Raw genomic sequence first — 12861 nt, forward strand, 5'->3', positions numbered from 1 at the left:
CACGTTTCTCATTGTGGTGGCTTCTCTTGTTGCAGAGCACAGGCTCTAGGACACGTGGGCTCAGTAGTTGCCGCTCGCGGGCTCTCGAATACTGGCTCAGTAGTTACGGTGCACAGGCTTAGTTGTGCCACAGCATGTGGGATCTTCCTGGCCCAGGAATCGAACCCATGTCGCCTACATTTGCAGGCGGACTCTGCCACTGAGCCACCAGGGAGACCTTGATAATATTCACTTTTGAAGAGGTTGTGATAAAGTAATCCCAAACATAATTGCTTCAGTCTTGTCCAACTCTTTGAGACCCTGTGGACTGTAGCCCACCAGGCTCCTCTGTCCATGGGATTCTCCAGGCAAGAATACTGGAGTGGTTGCTATGCCCTCCTCCAGGGGATCTTCCTGACCCAGGGATGAAACATGCATCTCCTGAATTGCAGGTGGATTCTTTACCAATGAGCCACCGGGAAAGCCCAAGTTGTATGGGTATACAATAGCAATTTTATTTGTGAAAGCCCAAGATGAAAAACAAAAATGTTAGAACAATTAGATACCCATGTGCCAAAGAATGAACCTCAACCCATGCCTCATACCATACATATAAGTGGACTGAAAATGGATTAGATCTAGATGTAAAACAAAACAATAAAACTTCTGAAGAAAATATAGGAGAATGTGGAGAAATTAGAATTATAGTGCACTGTGATAGCAATAGAAACTGGTGCAGCCCTTATGAAAACAGTATGGCAGTTCCTCAGAAAAAAATAAAAATGTAATTACCATATGATCCAGCAATCCCACTCCCAGATATATGCCAAAAAGAATTGAAATCAGGGTCCCAAAGAGGTATTTGTAAACCAGTGTTCATAGTAGCATTATTTATAATAGCCGAAAGATAGAAACAACCCAAATATCCATCAGTGGATGAATAGATAATCAAAATGTAGTGTACACCTAATGGAATATTATTCAGCCTCAAAAAGAAAGGAAATTCTGGCACATGCTAAAACATGGATGAACCTTGAAGACATTATGTTTAAGTGAAATAAGCCAGTCACAAAGGATAACTATTGTGATTCCACTCTTATGGAGGTACTTAAATAGTCAAATTCATACAGACAGAAAGTAGAATAGTAGTTGCCAGGGGCTTCAAGAAAGAGGGAACAGGGAATTTACAGGTACAGAGTTTGTTTTGCAAGACGAAAAGAGTTCTGGAGATGGATGGTTGTGATGATTGCACAACAATGTGAATGTATTTAATGCCACTTAAAACAGTTTAATGGAGAAGGAAATGGCAACCCATTCCAGCATTCTTCCTGGAGAATCCCATGGACAAAGGAGCCTGACAGGCTACAGTCCATGGGGTCGCAAGAGTCAGATACGACTTAGCGACTAGATCACCATCATCAAAACGGTTTAAATGGTAGGTTTTATTTCTGTATATGTATTAATCATTTTTAATTGTCTACATTTTATGATATCTTGGGGCCAGAGACCAGGGAGAGACTTCCCCTCCCAACTAACTCCCTAGTGATGGTAAATGACTTGCCTAGAATATACAAGTCATTTAGGCAAGTGACTAAATGCCTAAATAACTTGCATATTAAACCAACAGTTCCAAAGCCCATATTCTGAACTACTTCCTTTCTCTGGCTTTTACACTCCAGGAGGCAAAATTCCTTTGCCTTGACCATCCCAGGGCCAGGTACAACTAGGGACCAGCCCTATAGCCCAGAGCCCACCAAAATTATTCCAACTGTCCAATCCTAGACCCGCTCAGCAGCTTACCTTGCCTCACGCATTCCTTCTCTGAGAAATCTCAATAAGGACTTTCTGCACATGCTTTCCCCTCCCTCTCTCTGCCTGTGGGCACCCTCAGGGTTCCCTGTCTTGGCTGTGTGTGGCGTGGCACGCCTCTCACCCCCTCGTCTTGGGAACGGAGAGTAACAAGCTATCTTTTTCCATGGCATTCCTCTCCCAATCTGTTGGCCTCATCAAACATGAATAAAGCCAAGATCCCAGGTACATTTTACAACAATATGTTTTAGCACAATTTTGAAAAAATTATAATTTTTTAAAGAGCCTTCAGAAAATAAAGATAAAATCAATTATGATATATTTATGCTATAGTAGTTTAGCATGGTCATTAAGTGTGTAGACTTGGGAGTCGAATTTCCTGTATCTAAATTCTAGCCCCAGAGCTTACTAGCTTTGTGATGTTGGGCAAGTTACTTATCCACTTATGTCTTAGTTTTCTCATATGTAAAGTGGGGATGATAATAATAGAATGTATCTCTTAGGACTTTGTGAGGATTAAATGGGTTAAAACAAGGACAGTGCTTAGGACAGTGCCAGGTGAACAGTAAGCACTCTGCAAATGTTAACGATTACTGTTATGGATTCTACAGCCAAAAGTGAGGGAGCTCGGTATGTGCTGACATGGAAAGATACACTAAGGGGAGAAAGTTCCAAGTGTGTCGTTTGTTTTAATGGAGAGTGATATAAGCAAATACCTTTTCTGGAAAAAAAATTGCAGTTAAAATAAGCCTCCTAAAAGTAGATAAAAAGCCCTCAACCAGTTAATTTTGAGAAGAAAAAAGGAGGGATTTAAGGGAAAGTGTGAGGGGGACTTTTGTTTTTTTATTCAATACATCCTCTACTAGTTGAAATTTTTATCATGTTCATTCATACTTAAAAATACAGACATTTAATTTTTTGGAAGACTAGTAACATTTCTCATTGCTCTTTATTGCCACCTAGGAGTTGCTGGAGGTATTGCATGATCACTGTCACTGGTGTTCTCCTTACTCACTAATAAGTGATCCACCTTCTTGATGTAGTATGTTATATCAAGCATTTCATAGCCTCCAACTTTCACATGTTAACGAGTTTGGTAACAATAAGAAACATGGGCCCAGAGTTATCAGAAACCAAAGAATAAAACAGAAACAGAAAAGCATCTAGTTTGATCTCCTTCACCAAATGACCATTTCAGCTTTATATTTAAAATTTTGAGTATCCACCTAAGGTGATCTCCTACCCACTGGCCTGTCCATGAGGCCTAAATTTTTATATTGGTCTGGTTGCCCATGTCTGATTAAGACACTGGTTCCATGCTTTCCTTGCTGTATGACCTTAAGCAAGCCACTTGACCTCTCTGAGCTTTAGTTTCTTTATCTATAAAATACAAGTGATAACAGTAGTGGATCCTTCAAAGGACTTTTGGGAGTTATGAGTTGATATAGCAAGCACAATGACAGGCACATAAAAGGTTTGATAGACAATTCTCACTACTAACACCTACAGTGTTCCAATCATGACCTAATTGTCACTTCCTCCAGGAAGCCTTCCTTGACCTCCTGGCTCAGTCACATCCCTCTCACTAGACCACAGTTGTCCTTCCTAGCATTCGTCACAGACAACACCTGGATGATTATTTGATTAATGTTTCTCTTCCCTACTGGATCACAAGCACTATGAGCATGGAGCCTGGGCCCGGTTTTGTCAATCACTTCATCACCACCATCTACCCCAGTGACTGGCAGATAGTAGTTGTGCCATAAGTAATTACTAATAAATGAATTAATGAAGTTAGAAAGCTGCAGGCCTAGTTGTTACCTAGAATGAGTGCCATGATTAGGTTCTGCTGTACTGAACCACCTAAGTTCTGAGACACAGCAGGAGAGCCTGGGGTGGAGGTGTTATCCTGCAAGATGGTTAAAAGGATAAACTGTACACCTCTATCATTTGTCCTAGGACCAATCCTACCTGTTTGTTTTTCAACTGAGGTGAAAATCACATAACATAAAATTAGCCATTTTAAAGTGTACAATTCAGTGGCATTTAGAGCATGTTCAATGTCTTGGAGCCACCATCTACACTGAGTTCCAAAATGTTTTCAAAACCCCAAAGGAAAACGCCGTGCATATAAGGCAGTCACTCCCCCATTCCCTCTACCATCCAGCTCCTGGAAACCACCAATCTGCCTTCTTCTTCTATGGATTTGCCTATTTTGGACATTTGCTACCAATGGAATCATACAATATGGGGTCTTTTGTCTCTGACTTCCTGCACTTAGCATGACATTTTCAAGGTTCATCTGGGTTGTGGTATATATCAGTACTTCATTCCTTTCAGTGGCTGAATAATACTCCATTCCATAGATATACCACAATGTATTTATTCATTCCTTGATGGAAATTTGCATTATTTCCACCTTCTGACTATTATGAATGATGCTATCCAATTTTTTAAAATATTAATTTATTCACTTATTTATTTGGATGTGCTGGGTGTTAGTCGCAGCACACAGGATCTTTGATCTTCACTGTGGCATGTGAACTCTTTAGTTGCATTGGGATTTAGTGGGATCTAGCTCCCCAACCAGGGATCAAATCTGGGCCCCTGCACTGGGAGTGTGGAGTCTTAGCCACTGGACCACCAAGGAAGTCCCCGATTTTGTTTTTCTAAGCATCCACAGTAGCAGTAAAGAACCTATCTGCCAATGCAGGGGACATAAGAGACGTGGGTCCCATCCCTGGGTTGGGAGGATCCCTTGGAGGAGGAAATGGCAACTCTCTCCAGTGTTCCTGCCTGGAGAATCCCACAGACAGAGGCGCCTGGCAGGCTACAGTCCATAGGGTTGCAAAGAGTTGCACGCAACTGAAGCGACTTAGCGCACACACACACGGTACGTCAGATCACGAAGAGTGAAATATCACAATGCCCTGGACCGAAAACCAGCACACGGGTCCCTTACAATGATGGGCAACCACTAACTTCTTGTATGACTTGGCAAGCCATTTCACCTCCTCAGCTGTAGCCTAAGAGGTCAAATTAGGATTTTTTTTGTGGGTAGTTTATTTGGAAGGTGATTCCGAGTATTTATTTGGGAGATGATCCTAAGAAGTGATAAAGAAAAGAAGGAAGCCAACAGATTCAGTGTACAGTTACGATCAAGTCACTGCTATCAGCATCTAGGATTCAGTTCCATTGGGAGCCTCTGAGACACTGTACGGAATACATCTTAGGTTTGTCCCACCCAAGGAGCAAGGGAACTGGGGTATCTGTCTACCAGCTCCTTTCTGTCACTGGCTGAGGGCTGCTCACACACTGTCCACTCTCTGGCTTTCCCGACTGTATGGGCCAGGAATTGCTCACAGTAGGAGACTTGGAGCATACACAGGAGGATGCATGTCCATGGGGTATAGTGATCTTCAACATTATATGTTAGTGAAAGTCGCTCAGTCATGTCCGACTCTTTGCAACCCCATGGACTATACAGTCCGTGGAATTCTCCAGGCCAGAATACTGGAGTGGGTAGCCTTTCCCTTCTCCAGGGGATCTTCCCATCCCAGGGATCGAACCTAGGTCTCCCACATTGCAAGGGGATTATCAAACTCTGATCCCCTAGCTCACATTTTAAAGAGATGAGGATATAAATGTCTTATTTTTTTCGCCTCCATTGAATCATCGCCTGAAAACTGCCTTAGTTTGTCAGTTATCCTGTTGGTAAGTGGGAAAGGTAGACTCCTTTTCTCCTCTACTCCTTCACATCTTCTTAAAAGAGCATAGAATTAATTCAGGACCAAATTTATTAAGACAGATGTGTTACCTCAAGCTGGCCACTTCTCCTCTCTAGGCTTCAGTTTACTCTGTAACTGAAGCTTTTTTTTTTTTTTTAATATTAATTTATTTTTGACTGTGCTGAATCTTCGTTGCTGTGCAGACTTTTCTCTAATTGCGAGAAGAAAGTTGTGGTGCGCAAGCTTGTCATTGCGGTGACTTCTGTTGCAGAGCACGGGCTCTAGGGCACATGGGCTTCAGTAGTTGCAGCACGTGGGCACAGTAGTTGCGGCTCCCAGGTTCTAGAGCACGTGGGCTCAGTGGCTGTTGCCCACGGCCCAGCTTCTCTGCTGCATGTGGGATACTCCTGGACCAGGGATCAAACTCTGTCTTCCACATTGTTAAGTGGATTCTTTATCACTGAGCCACCAGGGAAGTCCTGAAGCTTTTTCTTAAAAAAAAAAGAAAAAAAAGTTCTTTTTATTTAGAGTAAAACAAAGATACTGGAAACCACACAAAAGAAATGTGTGGCTTAGTGAATTATTATAAGGCAAATGCTTTAATAATTACCACCCAGGTCAAGCAGTAGAATTTGCCAGAAGCTCCACAAGTCACAAAATGAGGCTATTTTCCAATTAAGGTCTCTTCCAGGGGAGTTTTGACTCCTGAAATTTAGAAATCTCTTTTTATAATGGGCTGACTTCTTAGATTTAGCCAGCCCTCAAAAACTTCTATGATATTGTAAAATGTATATCCATCATCACATGACTCAGATAACATTACTCCCAAACATAAACTCTCCCATGAAATACCACTGTCCTGGAATAATATCCAGAATGTTCACTGTGACCAATGAAGTTCAAAAGGATCAAGCTTTTCCTCCTGTTCACCAGTACATGCCAAATGAAAGTGAAAGTCGCTCAATCATGTCTGACTTTTTGCGACCCCATGGACTATACAGTCCACAGAATTCTCCAAGTCAGAATACTGGAGTGGGTGGCCTTTTTCCAGGGGATCTTCCCAACCCAGGGATCGAACTCAGGTCTCCTGCATTGCAGACAGATTCTTGACCGGCTGAGCCATAAGGTTGCCTCTATGTTTCTGTAGCATGTAAAGCTCATACCTACCCCAGGGCCTTTGCACTTGCATTTTTCCTCTCCTTGAAATGGTCCTCCCAAACTCTTCTCCCATCTGACATTTTATTGTCATTGAGATCTCAACTGTCACTTCCTCAGGGAGGCCCTCCTTGACCATCTCATTTAAAGTAGTACCCTGTCCTCTCACATTATTCCATTTTGTCTCCTTCATAGTAGCAGTCACTCTGAAATTATCTGGCTTGTTTGCCTGTTTATAAATCTGCCTGCCACCAGGGGCCATTCAGCTTTGCAAAGAGATAAACATTGTCAGTTATTCTTTATCCCAGAACCAAAAACAAAGCCAAGCACATTTTGGTTCTCCATAAATATCTGTGGACTGGATACTGAGCTGCATTTACTTCTCTGCCAATGACTGTCTCTCTGTCACAATGACAGTTGCATCTCAGTGGGGAGAGAATACAGGGATGCCTAGTAAGAAAAGATGGACACATCTGCCAAACATCGTCAGTGTTATTTACATTGCCTAGATGAATTTCAGAAAGCCTAGTGGAAATCCAAGTAGGCCAACTAAAAGCAAGCTTATAATTCTATCCCAACAGTTCACACACATCATAGCTGTCTTAGCTCAGAGTGCCACAAAAAAGTATCACAGACTGGGTGGCTCAAACAACAGAAATTTATTTTTCCATAGTTCTGGGGGCTGGAAAGTCCAAGAACAAAGCTCTGTCAGGGTTTGGTTTCTGGTAAGAAGCTCTCTTCCTGGTTTGCAGATGGCTACTTTATCCTCACACAGCCTTTCCTCTGAGTGTGCGTGGAGAGAAAGAATGGCGGGGGTGGGGTGGGGTGGGGGCTGTAAACTGGTATCTTTCCCACTTCTTTGAAGGACACTAATTATATCAGATCAGAGCCCCACCTTTATGACCTCCCCTAACCTTAATCACTTCCTAAAGAGCCTATCTCCCAATACAGTCACAGAGGAGTCATGAATTTGGGGGGAACACAAGCATTCAGTCCATAACAAAAGATGCTTTTCTTCCCCAGGTCTCTTCATCAGCTCTAAACTCCGTACCACCTAGTTGACTGAGTCCAAAACCTCAGACCCCAAATGGACAATAGTCAAGGGATTGGATGGGAAGTTTCCATAGTTACTAAATACATGCCCCTGCCCAAGAGACCTTGTAAGGTTATCATCTAGCAGTCATGGCTTGAGCCAGATGTATTTTCCTAGAAGGAATATGAGGAAAAAGGGTGGGGCTCTTATTCTCACAATTGAGAGGTTCTAGTGCTGAGCCCTATAGAGTCCAGAAACGAGGCAGGATTCCCTTTCCAGAGCTAAGCACCTCTCTTTTTTCTTAAAATTATATTTATTTCTTAAATAGTTAACATTAACCTGGCACTAAATTCAAAAAGTATAAAATGGAATAAAGTGAAAAGTCTCCCAGAAGCCCAGTTGCCTTCCTTAGAATTAAACAATAGTTTCAGTTTCCTATATATATTTATATATATTCTTCAGATTTCCTGTACTTTTACTGGCAAACATATGTGTATATTTTTTCTCCTTTCCCCCTTAAATGTTGCATACTTTGATGCCCTGTTCTGCACCTTACTTGTTTTTCCTTCTTATTGATTGATATACCTTGGATAGTGATCCATGTCAACATGTAGCATTATCTCATTTTTAAGGCTGCGTAGCTTGCCATTACATAGATATGTCATGACATGTCATGATTTATTTAACCACTTTTCTACTGGTGGACACATAGGCTGTGTCCAGTACTTTTCTCTTGCAAATATTCAAATATTGCAATGGATGACTTTGTCCATCATTTTGCAGGTGCATGAGTGTATCTGTAGGATAAATTCCTAGAAGTTCTTATATTGTTCTTATATTAAGTCTTCTTATATTGATGTATATTTAGATTTATTAAAAGTTTCCACTTTTGTTTTTTAATATTTTATTTATTTATTTTTGGCTGTGCCACATCTTAGTTGCAGCACTCAGAATCTTTAGTTGTGACATGCAAACTCTTAGTTGCAGCATGTGGGATCTAGCTTCCTGACCAGGGATTGAACCCAGGCCCCCTGCATTGGGAGCATGGAGTTTTAGCCACTGGACCATCAGGGAAGTCCCTAAAAATGTTTTTAAATTACAGAAGTAGTACATCCTTGCAGTAGAAGCATTTTCAAACAGTAATCTAAAAAGTGAAAATCCCATTTCTGTCTGCTCGTGTTTCCAATCCAAGTTCTCTCCCAAGAGGGGACCAGTATTAACAGCATGTTGTAAATCTTCCCAGAACTTTCTATTTGCAAGCATAATGATGCTAATAAAAGTGCTAATGTTCACTGGTTGCTTACTAAGAGTCAGGTGCTATGCAAAGCACTTTTCCTGCATGTTCTCAATTAATTCACAAGGCAAACCTATAAGATAAGGTGTTATTTTTATTCCCCATTTCGCAAAAGAGGAGACCAGGTGACAGTTCCTAAGTGGCAAAGCCACGTTTCCTTATTTCATCACAGCTAAGATTCCACTGACTGTAAGACACACCGTTTTAGAGAGACTAAAATGTAAAATAGAATGGGGATCTTGGAATTAATGTTTTATAGCATTAGAAACAATGCTTCAGATGAACCTGCTTGCATATAATCTTAACATGTGTTTTTCTGTAGACATTTCCTAGAATTAAAATTGTGTACCAAAATGAAGGTACATATTTTATTTTATTTTTTTTATTATTTATTTGACTGCATCAGGTCTCAGTTGTGGCACCCAGGATCTTCCTTGGGACAGGCAGGATCCTCTCGTTGTGGCAAACAGACTCTCCGGCTGTGGTGTGCAAGTTCAGTAGTTGTGGCACATGGACTCTAGTTGTGTTGCACAGGCTCCAAGGTGGGCAAGTTCAATAGTTGCTCCATGGCATGTGGGATCTTAGTTCCCAGACCCAGGGATTGAACCCTAGTTTCCTGCATTGCAAGGCGCATTCTTAACCACTGGACCACCAGGGAAGTCTCTTTATTTTTTTTAGATACTGCCAAATTCCCCATATCTTAGTCATCTGTGTCTCCCATTTACTTCATACAATGTCCGGCACCATGCAGGTACCAGATAAGACAGTGGGCACTGAGAGAGGGGATCAGGGGGCAGACAGACTGAAACTAGTCACAGACAACTAGCCAATCTGATCACATGGACCACAGCTTTGTCTAACTCAGTGAAACTAAGCCATGCCGTATGGGGCCACCCAAGATGGACAGGTCATGGTGGAGAGGTCTGACAGAATGTGGTCCACTGGAGAAGGGAATGGCAAACCGCTTCAGTATTCTTGCCTTGAGAACCTCATGAACAGTATGAAAAGGCAAAAAGATAGGACACTGAAAGATGAACTCCCCAGGTCGGTAGGTGCCCAATAAGCTACTGGAGATCAGTGGAGAAATAACTCCAGAAAGAATGAACGGATGGAGCCAAAGCAAAAACAACACCCAGTTCTGAATGGGACTGGTGATAGAAGCAAGATTCGATGCTGTAAAGAGCAATATTGCATAAGAACCTGGAATGTTAGGTCCACGAATCAAGGCAAATTGGAAGTGGTCAACCAGCAGATGATGAGTGAGCATCGACATTCTAGTAATCAGTGAACTAAGATGGACTGGAATGGGTGAATTTAACTCAGATGACCATTATCTCTACTACTCTGGGCAAGAATCCTTTAGAAGAAATGGAGTAGCCATCATAGTCAACAAAAGAGTCTGAAATGCAATACTTGGATGCAATCTCAAAAACGACAGAATGATCTCTGTTCGTTTCCAAGACAAACCATTCAATATCACGGTAATTCAAGTCTATGCCCCGACCAGTAACGCAGAAGAAGCTGAAGTTGAACAGTTCTATGAAGACCTACAAGACCTTCTAGAATTAACACCCAAAAAAACATGTCCTTTTCATTATAGGGGACTGGAATGCAAAAGGAAGAAGTCAAGAAACACTTGGAGTAACAGGCAAATTTGGCCTTGGAGTACAGAATGAAGCAGGGCAAAGGCTAATAGAGTTCTGCCAAGAGAACGCACTGGTCATAGCAAACACCCTCTTCCAACAACACAAGAGAAGACTCTACACATGGACATCACCAGATGGTCGACACCAAAATCAGATTGATTATATTCTTTGCAGCCAAAGATGGAGAAGCTCTATACAGTCAGCAAAAACAAGACCGGGAGCTGACTGTGGATCAGATCATGAACTCCTTGTTGCCAAATTCAGACTGAAATTGAAGAAAGTGTAGAAAACCACTAGACCATTCAGGTATGACCTAAATCAAATCCCTTATGACTATACAGTGGAAGTGAGAAATAGATTTAAGGGACTAGATCTGATAGACAGAATACCCGATGAACTATGGATGGAGGTTCATGACATTGTACAGGAGACAGGAATCAAGATCATCCCTAAGAAAAAGAAATGCAAAAAAGCAAAATGGCTGTCTGAGGAGGCCTTACAAATAGCTGTGAAAAGAAAAGAAGCCAAAAGCAAAGGAGAAAAGGAAAGATAAACCCATTTGAATGCAGAGTTCCAAAGAATAGCAAGGAGAGATAAGAAAGCCTTCCTCAGCAATCAATGCAAAGAAGTAGAGGAAAACAATAGAATGGGAAAGACTAGAGATCTCTTCAAGAAAATTAGAGATACCAAGGGAACATTTCATGCAAAGATGGGCTCAATAAAGGACAGAAATGGTAGGAACCTAACAGAAGCAGAAGATATTAAGAAAAGGTGGCAAGAATACACAGAAGAACTGTACAAAAAAGATCTTCACGACCCAGATAATCACAATGGTGTGATCACTCACCTAGAGCCAGACATCCTGGAATGTGAAGTCAAGTGGGCCTTAGAAAGCGTCACTACAAACAAAGCTAGTGGAGGTGATGGAATTCCAGTTGAGCTATTTCAAATCCTAAAAGATGATGCTGTGAATGTGCTGAACTCGATATGCCAGCAAATTTGGGAAACTCAGCAGTGGCCGCAGGACTGGAAAAGGTCAGTTTTCATTCCAATTCCAAAGAAAGGCAATGCCAAAGAATGCTCAGACTACCTCACAGTTGCACTCATCTCACACGCTAGTAAAGTAATGCTTAAAATTCTCCAAGCCAGGCTTCAGCAGTATATGAACCATGAACTTCCAGATGTTCAAGCTGGTTTTAGAAAAGGCAGAGTAACCAGAGATCAAATTGCCAACATCCACTGGATCATAGAAAAAGCAAGAGAGTTCCAGAGAAACATCTATTTCTGCTTTATTGACTATGCCAAAGCCTTTGACTGTGTGGATCACAATAAACTGTGGAATATTCTGAAAGAGATGGGCATACCAGACCACCTGACCTGCCTCTTGAGAAACCTGTATGCAGGTCATGAAGCAACAGTTAGAACTGGACATGGAACAACAGACTGGTTCCAAATAGGAAAAGGAGTACGTCAAGGCTGTATATTGTCTCCCTGCTTATTTAGCTTATATGCAGAGTACATCATGAGAAATGCTGGGCTGGAAGAAGCACAAGCTGAAATCAAGATTGCTGGGAGAAATATCAGTAACCTCAGATACACAGATGACACCACCCTTACGGCAGAAAGTGAAGAACTAAAGAGCCTCTTGATGAAAGTGAAAGAGAGTGAAAAAGTTGGCTTAAAGCTCAACATTCAGAAAACTAAGATCATGGCATCCGATCCCATCACTTCATGGCAGATAGATGGGGAAACAGTGGCTGACTTTATTTTTTTGGGCTCCAAAATCACTGCAGATAGTGACTGCAGCCATGAAATTAAAAGATGCTTACTCCCTGGAAGGAAAGTTATGACCAACCTAGACAGCATATTAAAAAGCAGAGACATTACTTTGCCCACAAAGGTCCATCTGGTCAAGGCTATGGTTTTTCCAGTGGTCATGTATGGATGTGAGAGTTGGACAGTGAAGAAAGCTGAGCGCCACAGAATTGTTGCTTTTGAACTGTGGTGTTGGAGAAGACTCGTGCGAGTCCCTTGGACTGCAAGGAGATCCAACCAGTCCATCAAAAGGAGATCAGTCCTGGGTGGTCATTGGAAGGACTGATGTTGAAGCTGAAACTCCAATACTTTGGCCACCTGATGCGAAGAGCTGACTCATTGGAAAAGACCCTGATGCTGGGAAAGATTGGGGGCAGGAGGAGAAGGGGACAACAGAGGATG

The 12861-nt window shown here is 41.8% G+C and overlaps 1 protein-coding gene across 1 annotated transcript in view; it reads left to right on the top strand.

The window, feature by feature from the left end:
• Positions 1-12861, top strand: part of TMEM233 (transmembrane protein 233) — a 71004-nt gene that overhangs the window by 56628 nt on the left and 1515 nt on the right. The window lies entirely within an intron of this gene.

Source organism: Giraffa tippelskirchi, chromosome 11 (genome assembly GCF_054371585.1).
Source record: "Giraffa tippelskirchi isolate mGirTip1 chromosome 11, T2T-mGirTip1v1.2.pri, whole genome shotgun sequence".
Lineage (NCBI taxonomy): Eukaryota > Metazoa > Chordata > Mammalia > Artiodactyla > Giraffidae > Giraffa > Giraffa tippelskirchi.